This window comes from Schistocerca americana, chromosome 8 (genome assembly GCF_021461395.2).
Source record: "Schistocerca americana isolate TAMUIC-IGC-003095 chromosome 8, iqSchAmer2.1, whole genome shotgun sequence".
Lineage (NCBI taxonomy): Eukaryota > Metazoa > Arthropoda > Insecta > Orthoptera > Acrididae > Schistocerca > Schistocerca americana.
The window spans coordinates 405,619,091-405,632,239 of record NC_060126.1 but is presented as its reverse complement, the minus strand read 5'-3'; positions in this window follow the sequence as shown (position 1 = coordinate 405,632,239).

Here is a 13,149-nt window from a genome sequence, read left to right as displayed (position 1 = left end):
TCCTGATTTAGGTTTTCCGTGATTTCCCTAAATCGCTCCAGGCAAATGCCGGGATGGTTCCTTTCAAAGGGCACGGCCGACTTCCTTTCCCGTCCTTCCCTAATCCGATGAGACCGATGACCTCGCTGTCTGGTCTCCTTCCCCAAAACAACCAATCACAATACCTCCACAAATCTACCAACATACTGGCTGATTCCTGATACTCAGAATCAGTGATGTATTTCGTTCCAAAGCCGGACAAACAAACTATTAAGCAGCTTAAAACTTCCTGGCAGATTAAAACTGTGTACCGAACAGAGATTCGAACTCGGGACCTTTGCCTTTCGCGGGCAAGTGCTCTACCAACTGAGCTACCCAAGCACGACTCACGCCCCGTCCTCACAGCCTTACTTCTGCCAGTACCTCGTCTCCTACCTTCCAAACTTTACAGAAGCTCTCCTGCGAACCTTGCAGAACTAGCACTCCTGAAAGAAAGGATATTGCGGAGACATGGCTTAGCCACAGCCAGGGGGATGTTTCCATATCAGCGCACACTCCGCTGCAGAGTGAAAATCTCATTCTGGCTATTAAGCAGCTTGTCATAATGTTTTGGCTCATCAGCGAGCCATTGCAGTAAAATATATCAACGGGAGACAGGTAAAAATGTATACCCCGACAGGGACTCGAACCCGGGATCTCCTGCTTACATGGCAGACGCACTACCAATCTGAGCCAACGAGGGCACAGAGGATAGTGCGACTGCAGGGACTATCTCGCGCACGCCTCCCGCGAGCCCCACATTCTCACCTTATACGTCCACATATTACATTCGTAGTGTCCCTACCAAACACACTTATTACTCGTGGAAGACATTCTTACCAAGTCCCGTAGAAGTTCGGGTAATATGTGTGCATCCACACAGCAGAAGGAGGTCAGGGCCGGTATCAGCAAAACTATATACTTATATGGATATGGTGTGTGTTCTCACCATATCCATAAAAATATACTGCAGTAACATGTCAGTAAGCACCTGAAGTTGTGGAGCAGCTGTCTCAACATTATCCGACGCGATGCACGTGAACCAATGAAGCACACTTAGTTCTTTCACGCTTTACGTGAGTAATGCACGGCAGTTTGTTTGCTGTTACATTACATGACTGCTTATCCGGAACTGTAATATATTGTTTACATCTTTACAGCACATGCCAGAAGATGGAATTAGGACCTACATTATTCCGAAACAGGTCGTAAACGATAAAATATTATCCGTTCACCGACTGTTGCAGTGTCCATTTTGGGACAACGAAGTGATTTGAGGGGAACTAAGAGAAACGTGAGTATGGTGCAGATAATGTGCTCTATTAATGTGATGTAAGCGGTGGGCGTAGTTGGTGCGCTCGAAGGCGAGCCAGGGCAGTAGCAGAGGGAGCCATCTCGCTAACTACAGGGAGCGGAATGAGGTTAGGAGGCGGCCGTCGCTGGCGCGAGGGTTTTGTCACGTCAGAGAAACTCGGGGGCCGGCGCTTCGGCGCTGATGAATAATTAAGTTAGCGAGGCAGGCGGGCACGGCCGCAACACCTGCTCCGTGTTCCCAGCCAAGGGATCTCTCGGGCAGCACGGTGCGCCAGTGGAGTGCCAGGAGAGTCTTCTGCCTTCTGGAACGCTAGACACCAAGAGCGACACAAGAGCAAAGTGAGCGAGAGACCGAATGATACCTTTTCTCGAAGTCACCACCTTGGTCGGTCGAAGGGCGAGAGGGAGTTAGCTACTTGCAGCTACAATGACTGCTGAACGTTTACGAAAAAGCAAAAATAGAAGTATTATTTATTTAGCGTATGGCTAATACAGACACACCATAAAATTAACTTACATATACATATGTACCGGGTGATCAAAAAGTCAGTATAAATTTGAAAACTGAATAAATCACTGAATAATGTACAAATTGACACACATGCTTGGAATGACATGGGGTTTTATTAGAAGCAAAAAAAATACAAACGTTCAAAAAATGTCCGACAGATGGCGCTTCATCTGATCAGAATAGCAATAATTAGCGTAAAAAAGTAAGGCAAAGCAAAGATGATGTTCTTTACAGGAAATGCTCAATATGTCCATCATCATTCATCAACAATAGCTGCAGTCGAGGAATAATGTTGTGAACAGCACTGTAAAGCATGTCCGGTGTTATGGTGAGGCATTGAGGTCGGATGTTGTCTTTCAGCATCCCTAGAGATGTCGGTCAATCACGATACACTTGCGACTTAGGTAACCCCAAAGCCAATAATCGCACGGACTGAGGTCTGGGGACCTGGGAGGCCAAGCATGACGAAAGAGGCGGCTGAGCACACAATCATCACCAAACGACGCGCGCAAGAAATCTTTCGCGCGTCTAGCAATATGGGGTGTTTTTTTTTTTTTTTTGTTCTAATAAAACCCCATGTCATTCCAAGCATTTGTGTCAATTTTTACCTCTCTATCTGCATTATTCCGTGGTTTTCAAATTTATACTGACTTTTTGATCACCCGGTACATAGTGACACAAAAGAAACTTAAGTTTGACTTTACAACTGAATATCCAGTCCTTCAATCCAGCGCACTGCATCTGGAGTTGCTAGCAGGAAGACGTCATCAGCACCGTGATAGGCTCGAATCCTGCATTCACTGACTATGCGGAGAACAGTCTGGTATGGAGCCCTGCAGTCACAGGCTGGATTAGGCAGCTTCTTCCATTTAGAGCATCCCTGCATCGTCCATGGCCGGTTCGGACTCTGTTGAGATCAGTCTAGGTCTTGCGTGGTAGGTCGAATCCACTTGGAAGTTTAGCAGCTGAGAAGATGTAATACAGGCGCACATCTGTCACTGCTTCCCACCGACCTTTCCATTCATCGAGGGGTTTGAAATCCTTAGCAGACATCTCAGCAGCATAGCACAGAGTTGGATGGCGTGATTTCAGTCTCTTACGATTTAAAAGTGGCAGGTCGCTATGCACGGGTAGGTTAGAATTCCTGGAGATCTTGTGGAATTATCTCATAAGGGCAGCACATCTGTGTAGATTAGGAGACATTATACCGATTAGCAGTGCTCACGTTCGTAGGTTTAACCTTAAAATACCATACACGTGCCTCATGGCTGGTGCTAATTGAGCAACAGTGATTGCAGGCAGCCGGACTGCCCATAGGACCTCCTGGCAATGAAATATCAACTAAATAGCAGAAACAATAGAAGTGACATGAAAGCAGTGTCACAATTTGCTCTCAGGAGGTTTTCGACGTTGATAGGCACAGTTCGAGAGATCATAACTCGATAAGATCTATATTAGTTGATAAATTACAAAAACAGTTATCAACCGTAGCCGTGGACACCATCATGTATGAATAATCGACATGAGAAATGGATAAGTCTGATACTCGGCGTAATTAAGGTTCTCTGCACGCCGTATTTCTATGCAAGCTCGCTCGAATTGGTAGAGCACTTCCTACTCGACCACTCTCGTAATGTCACTTTATAAACTAGCATTTACAAGGCAGCAATCATAGAAGGTTCACCAGTTCCCACGAGCGTTAACAGACACTGCACATCGACCAACAGTGACAGGCTCTTATATGGTATTTTTTTAAATTTTGATTGTTGTTCTTGGGCTACCCCTCGGTCTGGTACCATTCCATTTGAAAATTATAATCACGAAATTTTAGCTTGGTGGAAACAATGTTCTGAGCATTTAAAATCACAAAATAAAACAAACTGGGGAAGTTAAAAAGTCATCAACTTCGAAAAATATTACATGTGCATGGCAAATTCACATGTAACCTAAAGCAGGAGTTTCTTTACTACAGTCTCTTTAACTGAATGTGTTCTCCTGTCACAGATCAATGTACTATTGTTCCAATTTGAGGAGAATGTAGCGGTTGTTGTGCGTAAATTTACTACAGGAAAATTATACTTTGGCGTGTTAATCGCATGTAACAATTGGAAACAAAGCGTCATATGGCCAACAAGCTTTAATACTCTCTTCTATATGTTTTTAAAATTATCGTAAAAGAGCAGAAAGACCACCAAAGGAGCTGACGAACACCACACAGGGTTAGCAGACTATATCAACAATTGAGACAACTATAAAAAATATGGAAATTTCGTTAGAAGCTGATAAGCAAAATCACATGGGTATTATTAAAAAATTCGAGGACACTTTTTATCGTAATACATAATAATGCTTTGGTTGTCATTAATAGTGAAAATTATTTCTTTTTGTCAAACACCGAGTGGCTTTTTAAAGCTGAAAAATCATTTATTGTATCTGTCTCCTGGATCTGTCCCACTGGCTTTTAGATGCTACTCAAGAATCAAAGTTTAAAATAATAAATTTTTGGATCTTGAGGCTGAACCTTCAGATGTAAATATTAAAGTAAATCAGAAATCCATCAAATCTCAGAAATTATCTGTGATGAAAATTAACAGTTTGTATCGAAGAATACCAGACTACTGTTTACATATTTTCCATTAAGTGAGTTCCTTGAATGATTATCCCTTGTAGTAACATGAAAAATGAAGATTTCGTCAACGCTCTACTCCTAGTTAATAAACTGAAAGTTGTAAATGATCCAGTTGAGACATGCAATAAGCTCCTCGAGGACCTTAACATTAATTTTAAAAGTAGACATAAAACAAGAAACAGACATGTCCTCAGATTGTATATGAGTTTCTTCATAGTTTTCGTGGGGGATAAAGAAGAAATTTTATTAAAGAAAGTGTATTTTTAAAATAAAATGTGATGTCATCATTTTTGGCTCGAAAACGCTAGACTCTATTATTAAATTTCATTCTTGGCTCAATCGCTACGGATGCTGTCTCAGATTCTCCTGCTTAATTGCTCATACATATTACTTTTTCCTTCACGATACTGAGAACGGCATTAGTGAATAGTATGTTCTACGTTTAGTCGTTACCTTTGGAGCCCTATGGTCAGTCTTTGGTTCTATTTGCAGCTGAAAGTTTCTTCATTGCCCCAGTGCTCACATAAACAAGAGCTCATAAACATTAAACGTTTCTTCATATTAAGGAACAACAATTTTATTTACATACAGGAATGTACCACTTTTTTATAAACTATAAACTACATGTAAAAATAATCATGATATTCCACCATACCATTGTGGACCATAAACAAAAAAATTACCTCAGTGCAACGAAAAACCAGTCCAAAATTGAAAAATTCACTTTTTTGATCACTCGACGGCCAGCTTCGGGCCGGGATCCGTTTTCAAATGATCGTGATACCGTCAAAGAATGGTATTTGCGAAAAAGCGAAAACCATGCCAAACATGTGCAAAGGAACAGTTGCAGCTTGTTGTTTCCCCACTCCTTCCTTCTTCCATCTATTGTCCACATTAAACAGTGCCCAGTTCAAGTAATGAATAAACAAAGTCTTTTATGAAGATTTGAGAAGAGCGAAGATTACAATAAACTAAGTTTACTTAGCTTGTCATGTTGAGGTAGCTCCAGTTTTTCTTGTCTGGAGGTCGGATTCTTGAAGCTGAAGATGTAACATCAGGTCCTCATGGTTCGTTTGAACTAAAGAAATTGGAAGATTGTTGTTGCAGAATTTTTTACATAAATATATTTTCCACTGATTTTCTCACATTTTAGTATATCATGCAGTATTTTGATTTTTTACATTAACAATGCCTAAATTACGTCGTTCTCTCCTATTGTACAAAATGCAGGCTTACGACCCTCACACTCTGTGGAAATAACAGTATACCAAAGGGTTTACAATTTTTCTTAACAAATGAATTCATTATTATTTCCGATTATTGTTTTATAAATGAATCCATAAATATAGTAAACAGTACAGGATTGCGTAATTAATAATAGAAATTTTAAGCGTGCAAATAATTTGTAATTTCAAATGTTTAAAAAAAATAATTTTAACTATACATTCAGAACTAGTACTTATCGATTATAACATCGAAACTAAAATATTTTATAATGTAATTCCTTCTCATAAATTTTAGGTTGAAATATAACATACTGTGTATAAAATTATATGAAAGTTTTCAGAAAAGCAACTGAGATAATATTGACCTGTCCAAAATTCAAAAAATTATACTCATTTCGACAACTGCTGTTGAGAAAAAATAATGCTGGAGGAAGATGTCCCGTTACTAGCGCATACAGGTGACTCGGCTAGTCCAGCATGCTGGAGATTCGTGTCAATTTGCAGTGTCGAATTGCTGATCTGTTGCTTTATTATAAAATTTACTATCATTACAATAAACATAGCACTCCATTGAGACACATAGGTAATGGGGAAACATTATACTTTGGTACACTTATTCTGCCGTTGGCAGCACAAACTCTACAGGATTTGGCAGGATATTTCTTTTTCCCAATGTTGGAAATGGACGCAGGTCCGTTCTGCTTCATGTCACCCGACAACTTTCCAGGTAGATCCTTACGAGGTGTTCTCCCTATTGTACTACGGGATGACTTAGGCATATCTCTCTCTCTAAGTTGGCAGAGCCATTGTTATCATCGATGATAACCAGTCCTTTCCACCATAAGGAGGAACTGCTTATAGTTTTTTTTTTTCTTCTCTGGATTCACAGCATTGTAAATTCTTAACGAACTGAAAAGACCACGATCGACTTACGACTTCCTTAGATTATGATAGTAAGAAAGGTACTGATCTGCACTCTCAGCTCCTTTCATGTGGGCACTGTACTGACTGACAGACAAAGGCTTCAATATATCCTCTCCAGTTTTCCTACTTTTCTTTCCTGTATTTGATACAGAATTGTCATGATATCCATGCATGGAGTAGAATATCAGCTTTTCTATGGTAAACTACGGCACCTTGTATCATTTTTGTTGCTTTGGTTTTCAGACTTTGCGGTAAGCCTCGTTATTCCTAATAGTACAAAAGACTCTGATTTTGTTTTTCAGTAGTACTTCTGCGGTATACATGATGCCACATACCAGGATAACGGCTAAGAACTGAGAGAATATGTTTCTCCAGTTTCTTCCCGTCACTAGTGCAAATCTCCATACTGCCGACATAGCCTGTGTCACTTTCATAAATGATCGTAACAAGTGATCTATGTAAGTCTGCAGGCTTTTGTAGCCGTTTTCACTGAAACTAAGATCTTCTGGATTCTTAGGCAGCGTCATATTTTTCCTACACATATCGGCCATGGAACCAGAAGATCCAGAAGGAGATCCCAGCAGACGGTTCTTATTGAATAAATATCATCTGGCGTAACAACCCAGAAGTTTTTACCTTCAAGTAACCCATATTTTGTATTCTTAGCAGGATTGTATGTTCGAAACTTTTGGCGTCCTCTCCATGGAATCATACCCTCGTCCAAAGACAACATTTGCTTTGGTTTTTAAAGTCTCCTGCATTTACTGAGGAAGTAATCCAGAACAGATTTAACTTTGAAAGGACTTCTAAAACTATTGTTCACTTTCATGTAATCATTAAAGTGACAGAATTCCCAAATTTTTTATCAGATTATAGAGTCATAAACTGTTAATATATTGGGACAGAAACTACAGAGCCTGATGTTCAATTGTCTTGCTATTTGTCGTTTCCTGTTTGGAGGAATTAGGCCGACGAATTTTTTCATTTCGTTTTGTGTAAGGAGAAGCCACTTAAATGCTTAAGTCAACATTTGACTTCAGTGAGATTTAATCATGGCAGCTGCACTTGAATTTTTTTAACTTCAATATTTTTAATTATTATAGTTCTGGTGAAAGACGCACGGAAACATGTAAATCTCCATCTCTGACAAAATAGGTCTTGTGGTTGAGAAAAAAAAAGAAAACAGAAATTTATAAATTTATTACTGAAGTCTGATACGTGTCCTGGAAGCTTTGCGCGAAGTCTTCTTTTGGGACGGTGTTCCAAAGCCGCGTCAAGTTTCGTTGGATGTCATGAATATCGTCAAATCTCTTCCCTTTCAACGCGAGCTTGAGTCGAGGGAATAGGAAGAAGTCTGGAGGATTCAGACCCGGCGAGTATGGTAGATGTTCAAGTTGCACCACCCCCTTTTTTGGCAGGAACTGTTTGACGATATTGGCTGTGTGTGGGCGAGCTTTGTCGTGACCAAAACACCAGGAACATTGTTATGCTTTCTGGGGTCGTACCCTGCGTAGACGTTGCATGAAACGGGTCAAAATTTCGACGTACGAGGGTTGAATGAAAAGTAACGCCTCCACCTTCGTTAATTGGGTTTGGATGCGAATATTTTAATAAATCAAACGCAGAAATAATCGTTAGAATGTGATCTTTAATTACCAATATTCACTTTTAAACATAATCACAAGCTAACTAGATACATTTCTGCCAACGATGAATAAGTTTTCTGAAGCCGTTACGGAAAAGGTCGAGATTTGTTTCCGTAACCACAGTTTCAGAGTTCTCTCTTTTCGTCTCCGGGTCGCAATAGTGTGCCCACGTTTCCTCTTCAGTCACAACTGAATGGAGAAAGGCATCACCTTCATTCTCGTTACGCGAGAGAAGTTCTTGATAAACTTCAAGTCTGTGCGCTTTCATTCCAAGAGTCAGCATTCGGGGTACCCATCGTGTACAGATCTTCTGATCACCAAACAAAGCAATAACGTGACCCACACGTTCTTGTGAAATGCCGATTGTATGTGCAATTTCTCTCTGAGTGATACGACCATCGTCCTGAATCAATCTGTCAATATTTTGCTTGTGAAGCTCGGTGATTGCTGTCACAGGACGTCCAATTCTTTGTTTGTCACGCAGGTCAGATGTTTTCGCCTTAAACATACTCACCCAACGACGCACAGAATTCACATCAACACAATCACCATAAACTGCTTTCATTCTCTGATGAATCTCCTCTGGCGTGACACCTTCTGCTGTCAAGAATTCAATGACAGCATGTTGCTCAAATCGCAATAACCGACGGTGTGCGTAGGGTTCCATACTTTACACTGTAACAACACAACCGTTCAATGCTAAGCCTTGCTCGCCAACTGAGGCTGTACAGAAGGGGCTACGGAACAAGCCAGTACCTGCCGCATACCAATGCTACGAACTGTTGAAGAGCTACGAAGGTGGAGGTATTACTTTTCAGTCAACCCTCGTACCATGCAGCGTTCAACGTCGTTCCCTCATGTAGAAATTCCTTGTGGATAATAACTTGACCGTTTAAAGAGATTTCAGGATTGCAGCCGGCTGTCGTAAATTTCATTCCATGATATTTCGGCTGGACAACTGCCAGCCATCTTCAGCCGAACGGGGACTGACGAAGACGTTTTCCGCTCCGTCTTATATAGTGCGCTGATGGTACTGCCGCGCATGTGTTGAAGTTGTGGAGAGAGAAGGACCACACCACCCAGCGGCAGCGCCCTCGCTGGTAGAACTGCAAGACTCTGCTGCCGTTGGTATTGTCGCTGGCCGCAGCTATCGAAGTATTCTGGAGAAAATTTCGGAGATGATGGGATTCCACACGTTATTCAGTTGGTAACCACTGTCACAATTCATTAGATTTTCCGCAATGCGTATTTCAACGGTTTCTTTGACAATGGGATCCCAAAAGGCTGTTGTTGTGGTCAAAATCGAAGTTTTGTCATACTCCATTGAATTTCCGTTGGAAATACAATGTTCCTCAACTACAGACTTACTGGGTTGAAGCTGGTGACTGCAATGTTAACGTTTCGTACAATGCTCTTCCACTGTACGCGTTGTCTGTCCTATATAGGCCATACCACATTGACACGGTATTTTATAAATTCACGCCTTCCGCAGTAACAAATCATCCTTCACCGATCCCAGCAGATCCGAAATCTTAGAAGGTGAACGAAAAACCACCTTCACATGAAAATTATTAAGAATCCTCGCTTTTTTTGAAGGAGATACTTCCAACTTGACCAGAAGAAGGGATCGGTTGGTAGAACATGTTCTGAGGCATCAAGGGATCACCAATTTAGTATTGGAGGGCAGCGTGGAGGGTAAAAATCGTAGAGGGAGACCAAGAGATGAATACACTAAGCAGATTCAGAAGGATGTAGGTTGCAGTAGGTACTGGGAGATGAAAAAGCTTGCACAGGATAGAGTAGCATGGAGAGCTGCATCAAACCAGTCTCAGGACTGAAGACCACAACAACAACAACTTCCAACGAAGGGAAGAAACGCTAAGGACTTCGTTGGCGCGTTCTCCTCTTTATCCACTTCCCGGTACCTGGCTGTAGTTAAAACCGTTGTGCACAGGGTGCATACGGTGTCGGGTGCAGAGACTTTGCCTAAGGAACTAGCACATTTAAGGACGGTGTTCAGAGACAATGGATACTCGACCCGGCAAATTAACAAGGCCTTCCCGACTAAAACCAGGAACCGGAAATGCATAAAGAGGAGAACGCGCCAACGAAGTCCCTTGCTTTTATTCACTTCGTTGGAAATATCTCCTTCAAAATAGCGAGGATTCTTAATACTTTTCATGTGAAAGTGGATTTTCGTCCATCTTCTAAGATCTGCAGTTCATCCGATATCACGCGCACAGTTATTCGACGATCGATCGTAATTATTGTCCTCACTTTCTCAATGTTTTGGTTAATGACGACGGTCGCCTGTCGTCCGCTACGGGGATTTCCCGGCCTTCACGAAAACGGGCGAACCACTCGTACACACACTTCATAGACAGTGCTTGATCCTCCTAAACATGTACCAGCATTTTTTCGGTGTCTTGACAAGCTTAAAACAAAACTTTAAACTGATACTCTGCGCGTTCATTGCCCTGTTCTAAGTTCACGAGTAACGCACTGAACAGGCACTTCGTCCAACAGGTCTAACACGGAACACACACGATGTCCAACTGAACTACGGTGGGGGCAGGTTGTCAGCACTGTGCGCTAACAGCTGCAGCGTTGTGAGTCACTAGACTTACTAGATCGACCATTCTGAATTCATTCACCAAACTATATTGTCAGAGGTTGTATTAAGACAACACGATTCATTCATACGAACAGAATCACCATCATTATTTATCGGAACCACATGACAACGCTGTCACCTTATGATTCTTTATAGGCCTGTGTTTGTCTTCGTAACCATAAATACATTCCTTGATACAGTCGTCAAGATATTCAAACTCACTAGGAACATTTAAATACTCGTCTCCAAACATTTACTAAAGTATTTTTGTGTCATTAATTTCGTTCTGTTTTATGAACTATACACTCAGGAAAAAAAGAAAGAAGAAAAGAAGAACCACTAAAGAATTATCCAAATTGGATGGAAATTAGGTTATCTGATGTACGTGCATAGACAAGCAAATGACTACAATTTCAGAATAATCCCATGATTTATTCAAGAGAAAGAGCTTCACAAATTACCTGTTAGTCCGTATTCGAGCAGATATTCGGCTTGGCATTGACTGACAGAGTTATTGAGGGATTTCGTGGCAAATTCTGGCCAAGTGTGGCGTAAAATCGTCATAATCCCGAGCAGGATGGAGGGCTCTGCCGATAAAGCTCAAATGGAAGAGACCTGGCGACTTTGCTGGCCAGTAGAAATACCCACCTTTGCGGGCGGGCATTATCTTGCTGAAATGTAAGTCCAGGATGGTTTGCCATGAATGGCATCTATTTTCGCTGGCCATTGGGGTTAGTTTGGAAGAATGACTCTCGCTGAAGATGGTTCTGTTACAGTCAACAAGGTGCATAACCGAAGACGCCACGAACAGCGGTGAGATGTCGACCTATCTGTAGCCTGCCATAGTACCTAACAACCACGAACGATGGTCTGGAGCGCCATTTCTTTTCATAGCAGGACTCCTTCGGCGCGGCGCCCTTACATCACAGCGGCGCGTCGACGATATCCTACGTCTCACTTTGTTGCCATTCATGGCAAACCATCCTGGGCTTACATTTCAGCAAGATAATGCTCGCCCGCAGAGGTGGGTATTTTCTACTGGCCAGCAAAGTAGCCAGATCTCTTCCCATCGAAGAAAGATTGGAGCTTTCGGGCCATTAACCTTCTAACTTTTCTTTCTAATTATTTCATTTTAAGCATTTATTGGAACATAAGGCGTTAGTGCTTCATTTACACCTACCTATACTGTATGGAAACTGGTACGTTATTTCTATTTTGAACTGCGATTTCCTTAAGTTTTAATGTAAAGGGAGTGTTAGGACTTGACCCATACAGTGACCATTTCATTTCAACATATTTATTTGCATCATAGATAAATCATTAAGAGAATTACAATCAGGAATCAGATCATCTCTTTAACAAACGTCATTCAGGCAAGCTCTACAAACTGCTTGTTATATAAAACCACAAATGTATTAATCTGTTTAAAACATTAAAAAAAACCGCCACTCGGGCCATGTAAATCATTTAAAATAAACTTTACATAAAATAACCAAGAAATGGATTATTTCAACATCGATTGAAAATCGCCCTTCCCGGGCGAGATATTACCAAACAACTTTACAAGGTTATAAACAGTTTGATCAATATTAACCCAGTTATTTCTCCATCAAAACTGACATACGCCAGTAAGTCTTAAATGTACCGAAATTTTAGAAAACAGTTTCAATTAAGACACAGTCTTCGAGAAATCCCTCACAGTTCTTAAGAACAAATATTTAAAACATTTAACCCGGGCAACCTCGCAGAGCCACCACAAGTTTTGGAAAACTGCAGCTTGTACAATGACTGAGGCCCGAGATTGTGAGGCTGCGACTTGGCCACAAACGGTGGAGGCGACTGAGTACTTATCTTCGAATTAAGGTGTGGACTCCGTTTGTACTTCCACCCCGTTCAGAACACCGAAATCGGAACCAAACCGCAGACGCGAGCTCAGGCGAGGTCCACTGCCCTTACACCCGCTAGTAATATAAAAGGGGAAGCTCTACACTTCGGTGGCCCACTGTTTCCTACCTCTGAAACATAAATCAGAAAGGGTAACAGGGAACCAAACATCCATTCCTTCACTTTAATACTCAAACTTATACAGAAAACTATTTGATACAATTGACAACAAGAAAACTGATTTCATTCCTTTACGCAGAACCACGTACACGTACGTGGGGTTTCGGGTTCCGCTGGATAGGTCAGGAGTCAACTACACGCAACAAGCGGCTACACAGGTAGCAGGGGTTGTGTGGCGTGGGCTGGGCGGTTTTTTTAGGTTA